This window comes from Meriones unguiculatus, chromosome 18, assembly GCF_030254825.1.
Source record: "Meriones unguiculatus strain TT.TT164.6M chromosome 18, Bangor_MerUng_6.1, whole genome shotgun sequence".
NCBI lineage: Eukaryota > Metazoa > Chordata > Mammalia > Rodentia > Muridae > Meriones > Meriones unguiculatus.
In genome coordinates, this window is record NC_083365.1 from 69,494,900 (window position 1) to 69,514,461 (window position 19,562).

At 40.7% G+C, this 19,562-nt stretch overlaps 1 long non-coding RNA gene across 1 annotated transcript; it reads right to left on the minus strand.

Moving 5' to 3' along the window:
- Positions 1-295: 295 nt before the first annotated feature.
- Positions 296-19,282, minus strand: LOC132649025 (uncharacterized). The gene is made up of 3 exons (XR_009587428.1): positions 19,214-19,282; positions 1,549-1,724; positions 296-943 (listed from the first exon to the last, which is right to left on the minus strand). It is a non-coding gene; the product is annotated as an uncharacterized LOC132649025 (long non-coding RNA).
- Positions 19,283-19,562: the final 280 nt, after the last annotated feature.

Consider the following 19,562-nt stretch of genomic DNA (forward strand, 5'->3'; position numbering starts at 1 on the left):
GTTTAGATGTACCACAATTTCTGCATCCATTCTTCAGTTGAGGGGCATCTGGGTTGTTTCCAGCTTCTGGCTATTACAAATAAAGCTGCTACAAACATAGTTGAGCAAATTTCCTTCTTGTGTGCTTGAGCCTCTTTTGGATATATGCCTAGGAGTGGTATGGCTGGATCTTGGGGAAGCACTATTCCTAGTTGTCTGAGAAAGCGCCAGATTGATTTCCAGAGTGGTTGTACAAGTTTACATTCCCACCAACAGTGGAGAAGGGTTCCCCTTCTCTCCAGCATGTGTTGTCACTTGAGTTTTTGATCTTGGCCATTCTCATGGGTGTAAGGTGAAATCTCAGGGTTGTTTTGATTTGCATTTCCCTAATGGCTAGTGAGGTTGAGCATTTCTTTAAGTGCTTCTCTGCCATTCGGTATTCCTCTACAGAGAATTCTCTGTTTAGCTCTGTTCCCCATTTTTTAAGTGGATTACTTGGTTTGCTGCTTTTCAGCTTCTTTAGTTCTTTATATATACTCAAAGCTTTTTAAACTCTGTAAGTGGGTAGAAAACTGTGGAACATTTGTATGTTGCAGTGTTGTTTTTTTTTTTTTAGGATTTATTTTTATTTATGCTTATCTGTTTATGTGCTGGATCCAGAAAGAGGCATAAGATCCCATAGAGCTGGAATTACAGGTGGTTGCCAGTTGCTCTACATGGGTACTGGAAGGAACTCCAGTTCTCTGTCAGAGAAGCAAGCACTCTGCCTCATTAAAGTCATTGCTCCAGCCCCAGGCTGTTTCAGTTTAAGACAGAGTTATTAGGGATGTTTCATGATGCAGATACCAGGTAAAAACTGAAGTGTCAAAGACAGAGGCACAGCTCCACACCATTGCTTTCAGCAACCTTGGGCTTCCCTTGGCCTTTTAGAAACCCCTTTTTGGCAAAACCAGATCCTTGGAGTCTATACAGAAAACAAACAAACAAACAACAAACAAATTTCAGGATGAGCCAGTATGAAGCAAAGTTGAGGTTTATTAAAAACAGGAAAGTACTCAGAGAAAGAAGAAAACATAGCTGAGAGCATGGGAGTGGCCTTCTCAAAGAGGAGTCATGCATATTAAAAGACATTTCTAACATAAATAGTAAGTACAGCGATTAAGAAGAGTGGCACTGGTAGAAAGAGCAAGACACACCCAAGAGATGGTACAAGCTTCTCAAGGGAGAGTAGTCTTAACTTTAGCCACATGCCATTTAGTGGATACAGCTACATTTCAAAGATTGCTGAGAAACTCCTTTCCTTGTCTTTCTTTTCTTTCTTTCTTTCTTTCTTTCTTTCTTTCTTTCTTTCTTTCTTTCTTTCTTTCTTTCTTTCTAAAGTGAGATTGTAGGGCAGCTCTAGAGGTGATCTAAGAAAGATTATAATCTGACAAATTGAAGCTAAAGTTTGCTAGTGTTGGACAAACGGTTATGACATATCATTTCCTTGAAAGTGGGGTTTATGGTGAGATTCCAAGAAAGTTACACACTTTTACCTTGGAATGGGGAAAGGTTGTAGGGATGTGTTACCTGTGTTGGAATTCTTGATTTTTCAGCTCATCAATGAAACTTCAACAAGACTTCCAAGGAGGCAGTAGTTTCTTTCCCTTTCCATGTCCATAGCTGGCACTGTTTGTCTTTCTGCCACAGAAGGGTGAGTCGGCCCATGTGTGGAACCAGGAAAAGCATTCTGGCAGAGAGAAGAACTAAGATTCCAAGTAAGGCATTGACAGAGCACCAGAGAAGACAACATGGGGAGGAAGGAAAAGGCTGGAGGAGCCAAAATCAGAAATGTAATTGGGGGGTAAGAGGTTAATACCAAAGTGAAGGAATCACCATGATCCATGGGGATTTTTGGAAGGAAAGCTTGATATGCAACTGTGACAGGCCTGACAGGGTGATTTGAAGAGACGTTATGCCCCTTATTTTGGATATAAGATTATTGAAATAATGTATCCCAATAAACTGGAATCTCTCATGAGAGGGAGAAGACAAAATACAAAACCAAAATTAGCTAAAGGGGAAATGGAAAGATACTTACTATAAAAATAAAATATATTTTTCTATGTTTGCTCTAGCTCCCAAATGATGACACAGAGAACTATTACATTTGTTAATAAGCTTTAAAGTACAATAGCTGGGCAGATATTCATCTATTCTAACCCAGCTATGCTGGTCTGGACTATTTCCCAGCCACGTGCTCCATCACCTGTCATCTAATCTTACACAAGCTATAGCTGCTCCATGTTCGTCCTCTTGGCAACCTCTTCATCATCCACCTTCTCCTCTACCTTCTTCCAGGGTTCCTCTAACTGGGATTGGAAGTCCCACCTCAACTCTCCTCTACTGCCCAACTATTGGCTGATCACCTCTTTATTAACCAATCAGAGATGATGGAGAACAATTTTTATACAGCCCTGAGACAGGAAATTCTTCATGGAAATGACAATGCCCATGTCTAGACTTGAACCAGACCGACAGCTACAAAAATCAGCATCTGAACACACAGTGTACAAAACCATCCTCCATCAATTTACAACTTTTGAAATCACCTTACATTAGGGACAAAGTATGGATGTGGTCTTCTACCTAAAATTAACCTCACTTCAGGGCAATCAAGGTGGATTTAAGGTTGGGTAGTTCAGTGGATTTTTCTTTTGTCCCTCTTCCTAATGTGGCTACCTCTAATTCACCTTTTTTAAAAATCTCTTTCCCTGTTAATTTGGAAATTTTAATTGCCTTTTTGAGGATGAGTGGCCTAACCTGACTTCACCTATGACCCTAAGTTCAGAAAGACTATGTTCTATTTCCCTAACACTGCTGAAGTTATAAAGGCAATTTTGAACTTCCCAAATGATTTGATGTATTAATATCACACTTATAGAAATGTCATGGACCCACTGAAGAATCATACCACCTAGGTGAATAAGGAAAACAGTATGACAAAGGCATCATAGGCTCCAGTAGTGGGTTAGCTACATTGTGATGTAGCCAGTGGGAATTCACTGTTAGTCTGACAGCACAGTGAAGCAGAGATGCTGATGCATGTCCACCATGATTAGCAGCTAACCGCCAACTCACAGAAGTCCTAAAGATGCCCCATCTTTCCCTGCTTGGTAACTGCTTCTACGTTCTTTTTTTCTGGCTAAACCAGGAATGTTTTATAGCACTGATGAACACTGGCTTCAATGTGTGAAGAAATCACTCATATTCTTGTTCTTATTTACAATGGTTAGCTAACAGTTCATAAAGCTGCTCCAGTTTGGTTGAACAATGACAGTTTCCCAAATGAAAACAACTTGGCTTCCAGAAATAAAATGAATTATTTTTATACATTCTAGCCCTTCACACTGATATAGTTGAAAATGCATTATTGCCCTAGACAAATAGACTCTGCCTCCCTGCTCACAGTGAGCAGAGACAGTCGGACTTCAAGCTTTAATATGGACTGCCTATCTTCACAAATCATAGAACCTTCTCTTCTATCTGAAATGTATAAGGTATGAATTCTTCCATAATGGGCCTAAACTTTGCTCAGAGCTCTTTCCATGCTGTGTCTGCTTATTTGGGACATTAACAACTCCTTTATTCAATCTTTTAATGATGCATACTCTACCGCAATGTCCTCTTTGAGCCCAAGACCTATGACCTTCTGGCAATTATTTATCAGCAAAGTTGACTGGTGCAGATTCACATGATTCCCACTATGGCTGAGTTGGAAGACCTTTCAGAAAAGGGTCATGGAACTTAGACTGAAGTAATTGAAAACAGGAGAAATAAATGTGAATCCTGATTAAATCCTCCATGACCTTGAGTGAAGTATTTCAGTCACGTAAGCTTCAGTCTCTTATGTGGGGTCTCTGAAAACACCATTGCCAACAATTGATCTGTATGAGACAAGAAGGGAGTTTGCTTCAAGAGGACTCAGTAGCAGGTTGTTGGTTCAAACTTCTAGATTCTCACACTGGGCAGTTTTAGGCATATTTACTCAGATCACATATTTACTTTTATTTTGGGGGGGAAGTACCTAGTGATATCTCAATCCCATGTGTAAACAAAGTTAAAGAGATTACTGACTTAGTTGAGGTTTCTATGACTTCAGTGAAACACCATGACAAAAAGTAACTTTGGGAATAAAGCTTTTTTTTTGGATCATACTGCTAGATTATTGGAGGAAATCAGGACAGAAACTCAAGCAAGGCTAGATCCTGGAGGCAAGAGCTGATGCACAGGCCAGGGGGGAAGCAATACACTGCTTACTGGATTGCTCCTGATGACTTGCTCAGCCTGCTTTATTTTAGAATCCAGGGCTACCAGCTGAGGGACGGTATCACCCACAATGGGCTGGGCCTCTCTCATCAACCACTAATTCAGAAAACATCCTACAGACAGGACTTATGGAGTCATTTTTCTCAGCTGAGGTTTCCTCCTTTCAGATACCTTTAGCTTGTATCAAATTGGCACAAAGCTATCCAGAACAATTACATTGGTTCTCTTGTAAAATACAAAGATAGGTTAGGTAGATTAACTAGAAAAAACAGGCCGAAGGTAAAGAATGCTTATGATAAGCGTCTTGGGGAGGATAGCTCTATAGATTTACGGAGATAAAAATAAGAGTCTGGGGGAAGCTCGGGTGGCCTGGCCATACGGATAGTGCAGTGGTCACCAGGCTGTCAATCGCCTCTGTTCTCAGCCTTCTGGGCAGAAAACAGATTAAACAACTCTCCCTTTGAAGAGAAGGCCCTCGGTGCTTAACATTTCTGGTTTCCCTAGTGCTTGTCTGTGGGTACAGGGACCTTGTGTCTCCTCTACTTTTTTCTTTTTAACAACCACAGAGAATTCTGCTCCCCTTGGCAGTTAGAATGGTAACAGGAACAGAAACGTGATCTTCAACTGGATAGACACTATGAAGGTGTTATTGGCAAGCGCAATGATAATATTAATTACATTTCTGCCATCTTAATCAGCAATTTCTTTTAATACATCAAACTCAAATTTTATTGGGAGTAAAACTAGAGAATTTACAGATAACCTCTATATAATTTGTTTCTTTCTCCTTCCTTCCATCTATCTTTCCTCCCTTATTTACTTTTTTCCTCTTCTATTTTCCCCTTTTCTTCCTTTGTTTTTCTTCCTTTATTTAACCACTGCCAGCCTTGAACCCAATTTGAAATTGTCGCTGTTTTTCCACCAGACATATGAACCTATTAAAAAGGAAAAAAAAATCCTAAAATTAAAACATATTGCTTTTCACAAAGCCCTTCAAAGTCTTAAAAACATTTGCCTTTATTTTTATGAAAAGAAAACTATGCTGAACAAATCATGTTTGGGCTCTTAACTCCATTCACAGAATGTTCTGTTAGAGACATTAATCACGTAGAAATGTGCATTACAGAGAGCTGTTAAGGGGCCATGAATTTCTTTTTCTTCCTTCCTCTTTTTCTTTCCTTTTTTTATATATTTAGACTAAAAGAAGGAGCTTTTCCTGCTTAAGCTGAAGCATTTGCTTGCTGATTGACAATAGCCTTCAATTGTTTTGGATTTCTCAGCACAGATATCTAAGGTAAGGGGTTCCAGAACGGATTCTCTTATATACAAATGTTTTTACCCAGAAAGAAGGTCCTTGAGCAACTTAGCATTGAGAGATGGCATTTGATTATTCACGACTTCTGTAAGGAGAAGTTCATACCAGAGCTGAACACAGAAACAAGCAGTCTTCCATGCTATGGAAGCATTAATTAGTAGAATCTAGCAAAGCAGAGGAAGAAGGCACTGCTTGGCCAGCTGTCTCCCTCCCCTGAAATACTTAGGAGTAATAAGAAAACTGTCACAACAAAGCCATCTTGGATACATCTCAAAAATCCAGTCATTAGAAGCCATCTGGCAAAGCCACTCTCCCTGCCTGTCTCTTAAGAGGACAAACCAGCTATGAGGGCACAGGATATCCAACAAGACTACAGGATTCCTATGCCCTTATTTCCCAGATAAAAGAACTCAACTTCTGGAAGTAAGATAATATTCTCAGCACCCTATGGGAAATTAAGGGACAGTAGTAGTTCTAAGATTAGATCTCCAGAATGAAGTTTTCAGAAATAATCTATGGTAAAGATTCTGCAGAGCTCATTGGCTGGTTAGAATGTCCATGATTGTGGAGAACTACAGTATTATAGCTAAGAAACAAATTATCTTGAGTTTTCTTTCTTTAGAGCCATCCATTGCCTATGACTTTGTCCGACCTAGCAGTATTGTGACTGGCAGATAAAGTCCTTTTGGGTTATATTAACAGAACCCTGGCTTCCACCGACTCAAAGGCTAAGAGTGCCATCATATAGCTTCTGAGGCCTGTAGCAGAGATTCCCTTGCATTGCTACTACCTCCCCACCACCACACACACACCTAGGGTTTTCACCCATGTATCAGAAAAATGCTTTGATTTGTAATTTTCTGTGTATTGCTACTGATTGAAGAAATAAAACAGAACGAGCTAAAGGAAAGACAAAGCTATATTATATAAATGCAGGTTTATTGGGAGCAGCAAGGGAGAGGGAAGGGGAATGACAGCACATGCTGGGGGCAGGAATGGAGAGAGAGTGCACAATGAGGGTAAAGGGGAAGAAAGGATGGGAAAGGGGTCGATGGAACCAAGATGTCTGGTATATACTGAAGAGCCTGTGGGAGAGAAGCCCAGCCCTTAGGTGGAGGGCAGGTAGACTTTAACATCCTAGCCTTATATTGATAATAAGTGGGATAATGGACAATGGACAAACAAACTTTTTTTTTCTTTTTTTTTTTTTTTTTGGCTACTTCCAGCTGACATTGGGAGCATTGATTTGGGGAAGCTGGGGCAAAAAGCTGGAATGTTAGCCAAGTCCCAAGAGCAAGCTGTTCTATTTGCTGTCCAGGATCTATGAGACCATCTATGGTGAGAGGAAACTGCAGGTCTAGCTGATGCAGTTGGTAAGGTCTGCAGCACCTGAGTTCTGGATGCAGCTCTTAGGATACAAGATATTGGAAAATATAAATTAGAGACAGAAAATAAAGTTTAGAAGTTTAACTTTTAGGCCCACAGTTTTGGTAGTTGGGGGAGGGGAGTCCTAAAACCAGGGGAGGAATTCCACCCTCAGGAAGAGGTAGGCTGGGAAACAGGCTGTTTCCAAACAGGATTTCCAAAAAAAGCCAGGCAGATAGTTCAGAAATTTTCCACAGATACCCAAGAGGTGTCTGGGGATCAATTTCAGACCCAGAATGGCCCAGCCTTTGCCAGAATACCAAGATTATGGAAGTGACATCCCAAATCAACAATTGGTAATATGAACCTTTGGTGAGGTTAATCTACAAACAGACGTGTCTAAATGGGAGATTACCTTAGAACAAAGGCCTGGCTTTGTTCCAAAGGGACTCCTCTCATGTGGCCATGTCTTCACAAAAGTGTCAGGGGTGGGCCAGGGGTGGGAGTCATGAACTCCAGAAGAGGAACCTGGCACCTCTTGGCAGCAGATGAGGACAAGGCATTTACTGAATCCAAAGTTGCCTCAGGCAGAGAGAGAGGTGGGAGGAGAGAAGCAGTTGGTCACCTTGTTGCCAGTCATGGTGCTGAGTACTCAACTTCTATTGCATTTGAAGTTGATCAGATCAGAGTAGGCAGAGAACTATGAGGTGCAGAGAGAGGCCCCAAGAAGTTCAGCTTGTGGAGCTCAATTTTCCCAGAGTCACGGGCATCAGATGATTAATTAAATGAAAGAGAATGAGCTAATGAAGAGAGGAGGCTATCTTATATACATGCAGGTTTATTGGGACCAGCAAGGGAGGGTGTAGGGGAGCTTGAGCTGAGGGGGAAAAGGAGAGAGATGGCAGGAAGAGGGGACAGGAAAAAAGGTGGAAAAGCAGGCTACAGAACCAAGATGTCTGGCATATACTGAAGGGCCTCTGGGGGAGAAGCCCCGCCCCCAAGTGGAGGGTAGGATACTGCAGCCAAGCCCTGCAACAGGTAGAGACTTTAAGTATAAAAACTTTATAAAAGTATAACAGTGTTGGAACATAGTATTTAGGGTGCCCTAAATTTGTGTTCCTAGGCTATGGGCACTCATATTCGGTCCAGAATAAACTATCCCTTATTCCCTTTGAGTGGGAGCAGTGTCTCTCCAAGTCAACACGGGTAGGTACTGGACAATAAAGCACTTTCTGTGTTCCTCTGTGATAGCTAAGTTATGACTGATAGCCAGAGTGTATTTGGATTTCGACTACCAGAAAAAGATGACTGGAATGTTCCAATGTGGTGATAAAGAGAGAGGTAAGGAGGGAGAAAGGAGAGGCAATGTATTTTTATCCATGTGGCTCCCTCAGATCACATAGGCTTCTTTACCCTCCTCATCGTCCTTTGACATCATTTCTTGACCAAACCTTTCTTCTTCTCTAACTATTTACTGCCTAATACTGCCTTTCAGAATAACCATTTGTGAAACCAGCTGTGGCTCAGGGGTGAAGAACACGGACTGAGTCTGGAGGATGGCTCAGAGGTTAAGAGCACTGGCTGCTCTTCCAGAGGTCCCGAGCTCGATTCTCAACAACCACATGGTGGTTCATAGCCATCTATAATGAGATCTGGTGCCCTCTTCTGGTGTGCAGATGTACATGCAGACAGAATATTGTATACATAATAAATAAACATATTTTTAGAAAAGAAAAAGAACATGGACTAATCTTGCAGAGGACACAAGTTGGGATCCTAGTACTCTTATCTAGTGGCTCTTAACTACGTATAACTGCAAATCCAGGGAATCTGATGTGTGTTCCCTCTGCAGGAACACACACACACACACACACACACACACACACACACCCAGAGAGAGAGAGAGAGAGAGAGAGAGAGAGAGAGAGAGAGAAGAGGTTTGCTTACAGATAACTTTAAAATCATAAAATTTAAATTTTTTAATACTCAAACGTTAGTCTTCAATTTCTGTCTCACAAAGCTCTCCTAGTACACTGTGAGATTTGAGTTGCATCCTATAGGATAGAGTTCCTCCAAAGCAGGGATATTTTCTTCATCTCACAACTTAATGACTAACACTGAGGTCTTGGAACTGAGGACGTACAAATGAATCATGTGTGCAGAGCAGGAAAAGGAATGATCTGGGCTTAGGAAATCAAGGGAGGAAAAGTATCACAGAGTTCAAAAGGAAAAGGAGCTATTAAAAGTCACTGAGTCACACATTTTATTCATTTATTAAAAAAAAATAAATGTGGGATGGAATAGCCACCTTTTCTATGTAAAGAGAGAGCTAGAGCAGAATCCAATCCAAGATATTGCTTCTTGGATATCTTCTGTTCTGAGCAAACACTACAGCTGGAAAGACCCAGAGTTGGTAGGTGCTTGGCAAGGGTGATCTCAGACCAGAAACAGAGTCTGTAATGCTAGAAGAATTACACATGCTTAGGCATCTCTGTAGACCTGTGTGTCACAGACTCTAGCGGTGGACCCAGGGCTCTGCTTCAATACTTTTTCTACATAATTCAGAGGCAAACTTAAATTTTAAGGCTCCCTCAACTGGGCAAACAAATCTATCCTCAGCCATCTGAGAAAATCACTCTGACAACATTCAGAAAAATCTGGAATCACGTAGTCATTTTTAATTTTATTTTAGAATGTCCCGAGGCAATATATTGGATCTCTAAGGCTGGAGTTATGGAAATTAACTTTAAATCAAATATTGTATTTCCCTACACCTGAAGGCAGTTCCCATCGCTGTAAGCGCTTAGAACCTCCACTGTGCTGATTTCTGTGACATTCTCTTTGTGCATTTTCCTCCTATACCATACCATCAGCTGTGCTTCTCAAGTGTATACCTACCCCTCCTGTTTAAGTTGTAAGTTTGTAGGAGTGATATCTGCAACATTTCCCTTGCTTTTCTCAGTGCTCAAGGTTTTGCATGTTTACTCAGTTGAATAGAACTTTGAAGAGGCCTTTGTTCTCCCCTGAGCTCCTATACCAGGCTCCAAGAGACCATATAAAAGCAACAAGCCCAGTCATTTTGTTTTTACCCCACCACCCAATCACACATCTTTGAATTACAACATGGCACAATGCAAGAGCTTAAACAAAACAAACAAACAAACAAAAAAAAAAAACAGAAACAAAACAAAGCAAACAGACAAACCAATCAACCAAAAACTCCACAGGGGCTACAGGAAGAAGTTAAGGGCATGTATTGTTCTTGGGGAGGACTCAAGTTCAGTGGCAGCACCCATTTCAAGCAGCCCGCCATGTTTAACTGCAGCCTAAGGGCTCAAAACACCGGTTTTGCTTGTTTGTTTTGTTTTTTGTTGTTTGTTTTTGCCTGAGTATTCACACAAATACAGTAACATAGTATGCACATGCACACATGCACACACATAAATAATAATGAAATAAATCATTTATATTTTAAAATATTATTGCTAAACTAGAAACATCTGGTTTTATTTCTTGACTACTTGTTTTACTTGCATTTAGCTTTTAACCTTGCTATGACTCCAAAAGTAGTAATGTGCGGCTTATTTCAGTGAGAAATTGGGTAAAAATACTTGAAAATTAGTGTAATTCACTTTATATTTAATCACAACACAATCTAAAGGATAGTCTTGAATGATATAGAGAAGGATTTTACAGAATTCCATATTTGCTAATGACAAAAGCTTTTAAAAATACAATATAAAGTTTCCTAAGCTCAATAAAAGAAATTTGCAAACAAATGTGCAGGGTTAAGGATAAAGCAGATTTCATGATTTCCTTGTTTTTATCACTGAGTAATATTCCATTGTGTAGATGTACCAAAATTTCTGTATCTATTCCTCAACTGAGGGGTATCTGGACTGTTTCCAGCTTCTGGCTATTACAAATAAAGCTGTTACAAACATGGTTGAGCAGATGTCCTTATTGTATACTTGAGTGTCTTTTGGATATATGCGTAGGAGTGGTATAGCTGAATCTTGAAGAAGGACTATTCTTAATTGTCTGAGAAAACACCAGATTGATTTCCAAAGTGGTTGTATAAGTTTACATTCCCACCAGTGGAGGAGGGTTCCCCTTTCTCCACAACCTCTCCAGCATGTGTTGTCACTTGAGTTTTTCATCTTAGCCATTCTGATGGGTGTAAGGTGAAATCTCAGGGTCGTTTTGATTTCCATTTCATGAGATTTGCAGGTAAATGGTGGGAACTGGAAAAGATCATCCTGAGTGATGTATCCCAGAAGCAGAAAGACACACAGGGTATATACTCACTCATAAGTGGACACTAGACATATAATATAGGATAAACATACTAAAATCTGTACACCTAGGGAAGATAATCAGGAAGGAGGACTCAGGCTAAGATGCTCAATCCCCATTCTGAAAGGCATGGGGATGGACATCGGAGGAGGGAGAAAACAGGGAACAGGACAGGAGCCTGCCACAGAGGGCCTCTGAAAGGCTCTACCCTGCAGGGTATCTAGGCAGATGTTGAGACTCATAGCCAAACTTTGGGCAGAGTACAGGAAATCTTATGAAAGAAGTGGGAGATATTAAGATGTGGAGAGGACAGGAGCTCCACAAGTACAGCGACAGATCCTAAAAGTCTGGGCACAGGGGTCTTTTCTAAAACTGATACTTCAGCCAAAGACCACTCATGGAAATGGCCTGGAACCCCTGCACAGAGGTAGCCTAAGGCAGTTTAGTATCCAAATGGCCTCCATATTATTGGGGACAGGGACAGTTTCTGACATGAACTGATTGGCCTGCTCTTTGATCACCTTCCCCTGAGGGAGGAACAGACTTATCAGGCCAAAAAAGAAGACAATGCAGCCACTTCTGATGAGACCTGATAGACTAGGATCAGAAGGAAGGGGAGGAGGACCTCCCTTCTCAATGGACTGGGAGAAGGACATGGGTGGGGAAGAGCGAGGGTGGGATTGAGAGGGGAAGATGGAGGGAGGTACAGGGGGGATACAAAGTAAATAAACTGCAATTAATAAAAATAAAAATGATTAAGTCATAATAAAAAATTAATAAAAGAAAAAGCAGATACAGAGGGAATGTCCAACCAATCTGTGGTCCAACCTGAGACCCAACCCGTGGGAGAAAACCAACCCCTGACACTAACGAGGACACAGTGCTATGCTTTCAGACTGTTGTCTAGCATAGCTCTTTCCTGAGAGGTTTTACTCAGCAAAGGGATGAAGCGACCAGATGCTGAGACTCACAGCCAAAGATTGGGCAGAGTGCAGGGAGCCTTGTGGAAGAGTTTGGGGAAGAATAGAAGGATCCAGAGGGGAGAGGAGCTTCACAAGAAGACCAACAGAGCCAACTAACCTCAGTCCAGGAGGTCCTGCAGAGACTGAAGCACCAAACAAGACTATGCATGTACTGGATGTCCCCTACACATATACACCCAAAGGGGAACTTGGTTTCCTTATGTGTTCCCTAGCAGGAGGAGTGGGGCTCGATCTGACTGGATTGTATTCTTTTTGTTCACTTCTGCCTGGTGGGGTTGCCTTGCCAGGTGACCGTGGAAGAGGGTGTGCTCAGTCCTGAGGTGACTTGAAGTGTTGGGGGGAGGTTTTAGGGGAAATGCTTTCCTGAAGGGGAGGGGAGAGGGAAGTAAAAGACGTAGGAAAGGGGGACCAGAGGAGAGAAGGTTTGGGACTATGACTGAGATATAATGTGAACTAAATAAATAAATTTAAAGTTAGAGAGAGAGAGAAGAAAAGGAAGAAGAAGCATGTCACTGTGGAGGTGGGGCTTTGAGTTCTTAAGTCCTCAAGCTACACTCAGTGTGAAACACATGAGTGTCTTTCTTGTTGCCTGCCAATCAAGATGTAGAAGGCTTGGGTCCTCTAGCACCATGTCTACCTGGATGCTGCCATGGGCTCTGTCATGATGATAACAGACTAAACCTCTAAAATTGTAAGCCAGTTGCAATGAAATGCTCACCTTTATAAGAATGAATTGGTGTCTCTTCCCAGCAATAAAACTCCAAGACACAAAGTCACAGAGGGGTTGATGAGAATGTAAAATGACTCAGTCACTACCAAAACCAGTTGGAGGCAAGTAATATTACCGGCAAACCTGAATCCTGTGTTTGTTCCCCATCACTCATATGAGAGAGACCTCATTATCATAAGGTTGTCCTTTGACCTTTGTACATATGCCATGGTACATACATGCACAATCAACAAAAATAGTTTCTGTAGGGATTGCTTAGCAATTAGAACACTTACTGTTCTTGCAGAAGATCAAGGTTCCATTTTTAGCACCCACAATAGATAGCTCACAACTGCCTATAACTACAGCTCCAGGGCATCTGACATCCTCTTTCAAGCTCCAATGGTGCCAGGTATGCACATGGTACTAATACATATATGCAGAAAAAATACATTCACATAAAATAAAACTTTAAAAATAAACACATCAATAAAATTTAAAAGCCATGTTGGCTCAAAAGTGAAATATAGAATTTTCTGTAGCACAAGAACTCTAATAGATAGTCACACCAGCACATGCAAAGCACTAAATAGCCAGAAAGTAGCTGCAACACAAATGCCATGGAAGGATAACAGACAAAATGAGGTATATACATACAAATGAGTCTTACTCAGTCCTGAAAAGAACATGGAGTATTAACATGTGAAACCATATGGCTAAACATCAGAAATACTACAGCAAGCAAAAGAACCGGATAAAAGTGACAAAATTAAGTGAACAACTAAGAATAATCAAAATCCACAAAGCAAGAGTTTTGGTAGTTGCCAGGGCTCTGACTAGGCCAGAGCAGCATGACAGAAAATCTGCTTAAACAGAGCAAGCATTTCTTTTGGAGTGATGAAATATTTTCTCATTTGATGGCCAGGATGACGGTTGGATACTAAGCGTGGTGCTAAATCCTGGAGGATTGCTCACACAATGATTAATTTGGGAGCAGGATGGATGGCTCACTGGGAAGAGCACTTGTTTCATACATTTGAAATTCATAATTTAGATCCCCAGTACCCACATGGATTCCAGGCTGTCATGGTGGTTCACTTGTAAGCTTAGCACATAGAAGACAGTGACATGGTCCACAGAGAAATCTCACTACAAAGTCTAGCCAAATGGATAAGCTTGATATGCAAGGAGAGATTCTGCCTCAATGAATAAGAAGAATGATTGAGCACACTCAGTATTAATGCCTAACCTCTACATGCTCATATACACATGCAAAAGAAAGAAAAGAACATAGAAATATTAACTCTAGGCTATGTGTATGTATTTGTACGTAATTTGACAATATAATGTGATTACAACGTAATTTTGACAATAATTAGGGAGTGCTCTCCCTTTAAAAATTCATTTTTTATTTTATATGTATGATTATTTTGCCTACGTATCTATTTCTTGACACCACATGTATGCCTGATGCTTCCAAAAGAGTATAACTGTTATGCCCAGTTCACCAACCCCAAAAGACCAGGAATAAATAGACTCTGCTCTACATACATGAGGTTATTTTATTTTTTAATTTTATACATATTTGAACAAGGGATGCAAACACGGGATGGAAACAGGAGAGGAATGCGATCCTGAGGTCTAGGGGTACAGAGTTTTTAAAGGGAAAAAAACGCAAGCAGGGACTTACATGCATTGTCATTACATGACTGAGTAAGGGAAATTGACTTTTGAAATGATTGGTCCACTTTAGGAGTCAAGCCTACAAACAGTTCAGGTCTGGTCATATGGGCCAGTTTCCTAGCAACTGTATAATGAGTAGGCAGGAAAGAATGCAGTAAGGCTAGTTCTTCCCCTCAGTGCATTAAGGCTAAACTTTAAAACAATACCCACTGGTTTTTAAGTCTTTGGTCTCTCATATCAACTCTCCTAGAGCTGGAGTTACAGACAGTCATGATTGCTGGTACTGAACCTGGGTCCCCTGGAAAAGCTGCAAATATTCTTAACTGCTGAGCCATTTCTCCAGTCTCATGCTTCTCTTCTAATGAAGCATTTTCTTGTGTTTTTCCTTTAATAAAACACATCTTATGCTGGGTTTTCTAGATCTGTTCTTGTTTGTTTGTTTTAGTAACACACATGCATATATTTATTTATGAACACACATATGCACACATACACAGGAGTAGATACATTTTCATTGATAAGACATCAGTACCCTACTTAAAAATGAGATTTACATCTTATGGAAGACATGGAAGCTTGCTCACACACACCTGTACAGATATGCACAGAGGCCAAAATAAGTCATCAGATCCTCTGGAGCTGGAGTTATGGGCAGTTGTGAGATACCCAACAGGAGTGCTAGCTACTGAACCCTGGTTCTCTGCAAGAGCAATAACGTGCGTTTAACCACTGTTGTGGTTAAAACAGCCTCACTCACCTGTTTTTAAATGACCACCTTCAGAAATTTATTTTCAAAGAGTTCTTCTAGCGTGGAGAATGCACACTGCTCCTGTAAGTACATTCTGTTCTCAAATTTATCTACTGACTACTCTGAATTCATTATTATGTCCCCAGAGAAAGTCATAGGAAACACAATTATCAACCAGCCAGTTTCAGAGCAGAATGTCAAGAGAAGCCTTTAATTAATTTGTCCAAGGCAGGTATCCATCCCTCTCTGTGCCATCTCCTTAACAGTCCCTTGCTGTGAAAGGGAACAAGCCACACCTGCTCAGTCAGCTAAAACTGCTCCTTCTTAAACTCTTCATATTCTTCCAAGCATCTATGGCTGTCAGAAGGCCATGTTCCACCTGAAAAATACTCATCTTCTTCATTCTCAATAAATGAATTCATCTTCCAAGAGCCACTTCATCACCTTTTAAATGAGTGCTCCTCAACTACTCCAGGAGAAAAAGCAATGCTGTGTTTTCTAAACCACTCAAATGGAAACAGTAACCCACAAGTAAGGAGTGGCTACATTTTACCTCCTAAATATCTCAGGAGTCTGGAAGTAATCATGGTCAGATCATATTTGAAATATAACTAGATCATAACAACCCTGTACACCTCATAAGAAGCAACTTACTAAGGAAGGGAGAGTTTGATTTGGCTGAGTTTAAGGAGACAGGGTCCATGATGGTGAGGAAAGCATGGAAGCCTGAACAGGTGGAGAGTGGCTACGTCGTACCTGCAGTAAGGAAGGCAGACATGCAGACCATGGAGCAGGGCTGTAGAAACTAAGCAATGCCCTTCCTCCAACAAGGAGCCACCTGCCAAATGTTCCACAGCCTCGCCAGACAGCACCACAAACTCAGGTTAAAGCATTCAAACACTGCACCTATGGGGACACTCCACATTCAAACCACAATGTCTCAGGAAAATATTAGGAAAAAAATAACAGGAAGAAGGAGGAGGGCATTTGTATAAATAAGGAAAAGGGAATGAGTATCTTGTAGGTATTAGGAAGCCAAAAAACAACAACAAAAATTCTTATGGAGACATTTGCACAATTAAATGACCCAGATCACTTCAATGCAGCCACCTCTCAGCTAACCTTAGCCAACTCATGCACTCAGAGAGTTCCAACTGTGCAGAAGAGAAATCCTAACATAGACATATGGGCTGGTGAGATGGATCAGCAGGTAAAGATGCTTGCCACCAAGGCTGGTAATCTGAGTTTGATCCCTAGAACCCAAGAGGTAAAAGGAAAGAAACACCTTTGGAAGGCTGATCTCTGACCTCCACAGGCATGCCATGGCACACTCACGCCCCCTCCAAATACACACATATAGAAAAAAAACAGCATTAATAAATAACAATATTATTATTAATAATAATGCAATAAAAATAAAAATTTCATCCATTTTCTAAAAAGTACAAAAGCTGACCACATGGAATGAAGATGCCTTATAATAACCATGTGCAAAGTTATTAGTTGAATGGAAAGCAGAATGGACATTCTTCTGATAGCTGATTTTGATGTTAAATACATAGCCTATCTTGCCTATAGAGTTGGGGAATAGTAGGATTCACTGTGAAAAGTTTACATTCTATTGAGTGATGAAATATATTTTATTTTCAAAAATTTGTCAAGAATCCTCACTTTGATACTTGTCAGAAAACAGGGATGCTTATCTACTAGGAGGACCGGTTCTAGCTTGGCAAGTTATGCATGAACAATCTGCTTCCAGGGTTTCGGTCATACAGAGGATTAGGAAGCTCCAAGTCGTTCATGCATAGGAAGGTATCTTCATTATCAGAGATAAATGAAAAATAAAGAGAGTGTTAACGTGTCTGTGAACTTTCAGGTCCTACAATAAATTATTCAACTCAAATGGAGACTTTTCACCTGTCCTGAACTCAGAAAGGCTTTGGTCCATGACTGACCCCGTGATTGTCTACCTGTTGTGAGATTTCACATCGTGGCAGGTGACCAGCAGCAGAACAAAGCTCATTCTTATCAAGGCCCAGAATTGGAACAGACAAAACTAAAAGCTGCAGGCATCCCAGTCTCCCCATCAAAGGCATGCTTCCAGGAATTAGGCCATCGAAGGGAATGCTCCTAGAAAATCATCTATCACCTACTTGTAGCACAGGAATGTACTTCTAATGAGGACACTACATAGCAGAGTCCATCTACCACCTCCTACCAGCATGGAAACTTGTGTCCAATGATGAGACTACACAGTAGTATCCATCTAGAAAAGCTCCTGCCACCTCCTAGAACCACCAAAGTGGAGGACACTTGGACCTTTGAAATATAGTAAAGGCCCAAACTCAGCACTGAGTAGTGAAGACATTATATTCTGGGGTCTAAGTGAATGGACAAAAAATGGGGGAATATTTGGATACAAATTCTCTCTCTCTCTCTCTCTCTGCTGTTGTGACACCAAGATCATGAGGCTGCTTATATCCCATAACCACCTGCCACTCCAGGTCTAGAAAACCCTGCACTTTCTTCTATTTTCTTCGGATACCTACGTGTGTGTGTATATATATATACAGAGTCACACAAAAATAAAAATAAAATAAATCATTTTAAAAAGTCTTACAAGCATAACATCACAACTTTAGCTATGTTTGACTGCTAGGCATGGAGATTCTTATTTTTTACTATTGTGTATTTCAATATTTCTGAGACAAAGCCTCATATAGCTCAGGCTGGCCTGGAACTTACTATGTGGTAAAGGATACCCTAGAATTCCTGATCCTTCTGTCTCATGTCCCCAGGAGTTAGGTTACAAGTATGAGCAACCATGTGGGGATTATGTGGTGTTGGTGATGAGAAACTTGTGCTTGTTAGAGAAATATTCTATTAATGGAGCTATATGCCCAGCCCTTGAGCATAGTGATTATTTCTTAATAAAGCAAAATTTTATGCAGCATGGAAAAGGTTTTTATATATAGTTTATCAGGCTAAAATAATAAGAAGAATAAATATTGTCAGGTCGCTAAAAAGGGCCATTCATCAACTAAATTTTTATTATAATTCAGACTATATGTTAGACTTGAGTTCCTTTTACCACAGCTGTGTTCTTAAATATTTGTATAAAAGCTTTCACAGAGTAGATTGGAATATAGCCATTAGCCCAGCACTCAGGAGACTGAAGTAAAGTCATAGCTAGCTTGGGCTCTCTATAGTAAGAACCCTCTCTCAAAACAAAGATACAAAGAAACAACATATCTCTTTTATGTGTTTGCATGTTAAAACCTGGTGGTGAAATTTTTAAGTGCAATCTTAGTTCATGACTGAACACTAAACAAATTAAGGCCTTTGTTTCTGTTTTCTTTATTTCAGAAAGGATAGATTTGTTTTCAGACAGAATAGCCTATATCCTAGGCAGTCCTCAAACTTGTTAGATAACTGATATGGCTTTTAACTCCTGATTATCCTGCTGAAGGGCTCTCTAACACGCCCAAACACGGCAAATATGGTCCCAGTGGGTCCTGCCCCCACCCACTTCTCCTTTGCTGAACTACTAGACTCCTTATTTGGCCACTTCCTCATGCTTGCCTCATTCCTGAGGCTGACCACCATTCTCTCTCCTTGCTTTCTCGACTCCCATCCATGCTCTCCCCACACCCTCTCCCACCCAGTTTCTTCTCCATCCACTTCAGATGTCTATTCTATTTCCCCTTCTGAGTGGTATTTGAACATCCTCCCTTGGTCCCAGTTGTTACTTAGCTTTTTTGGTTCAATGGATTGGAGTATGGTTATCCTGTACTATATGGCTAGCTCACTTATAAGTGCATACATACCATGTGTGTCTTCCCGGGTCTGGGTTACCTCACTGACAATGATATATTCTAGCTCCATCCATTTACCTGCAAAGTGCAAGATGTCTTTATTTTTAATAAATAGCAGAGTAGTATTCCATTGTGTAAATGTACCACATTTTCTTTATACATTCTTTGGTTGAGTGACATCTAGGTTGTTTCCAGTTTCTGGCTATTATGAGCAAACGTGAACATAGCTGAGTCCTTGTTGTATAGTGAAGCACAGTTTGGGTTTATGCCCAGGAGTGGAATACCTGGGTCTTGAGGTAGAACTATCCCCAATTTTCTGAGAAACTGCCAGATTGATTTCCAAAATGGTTGTACAAGTTTG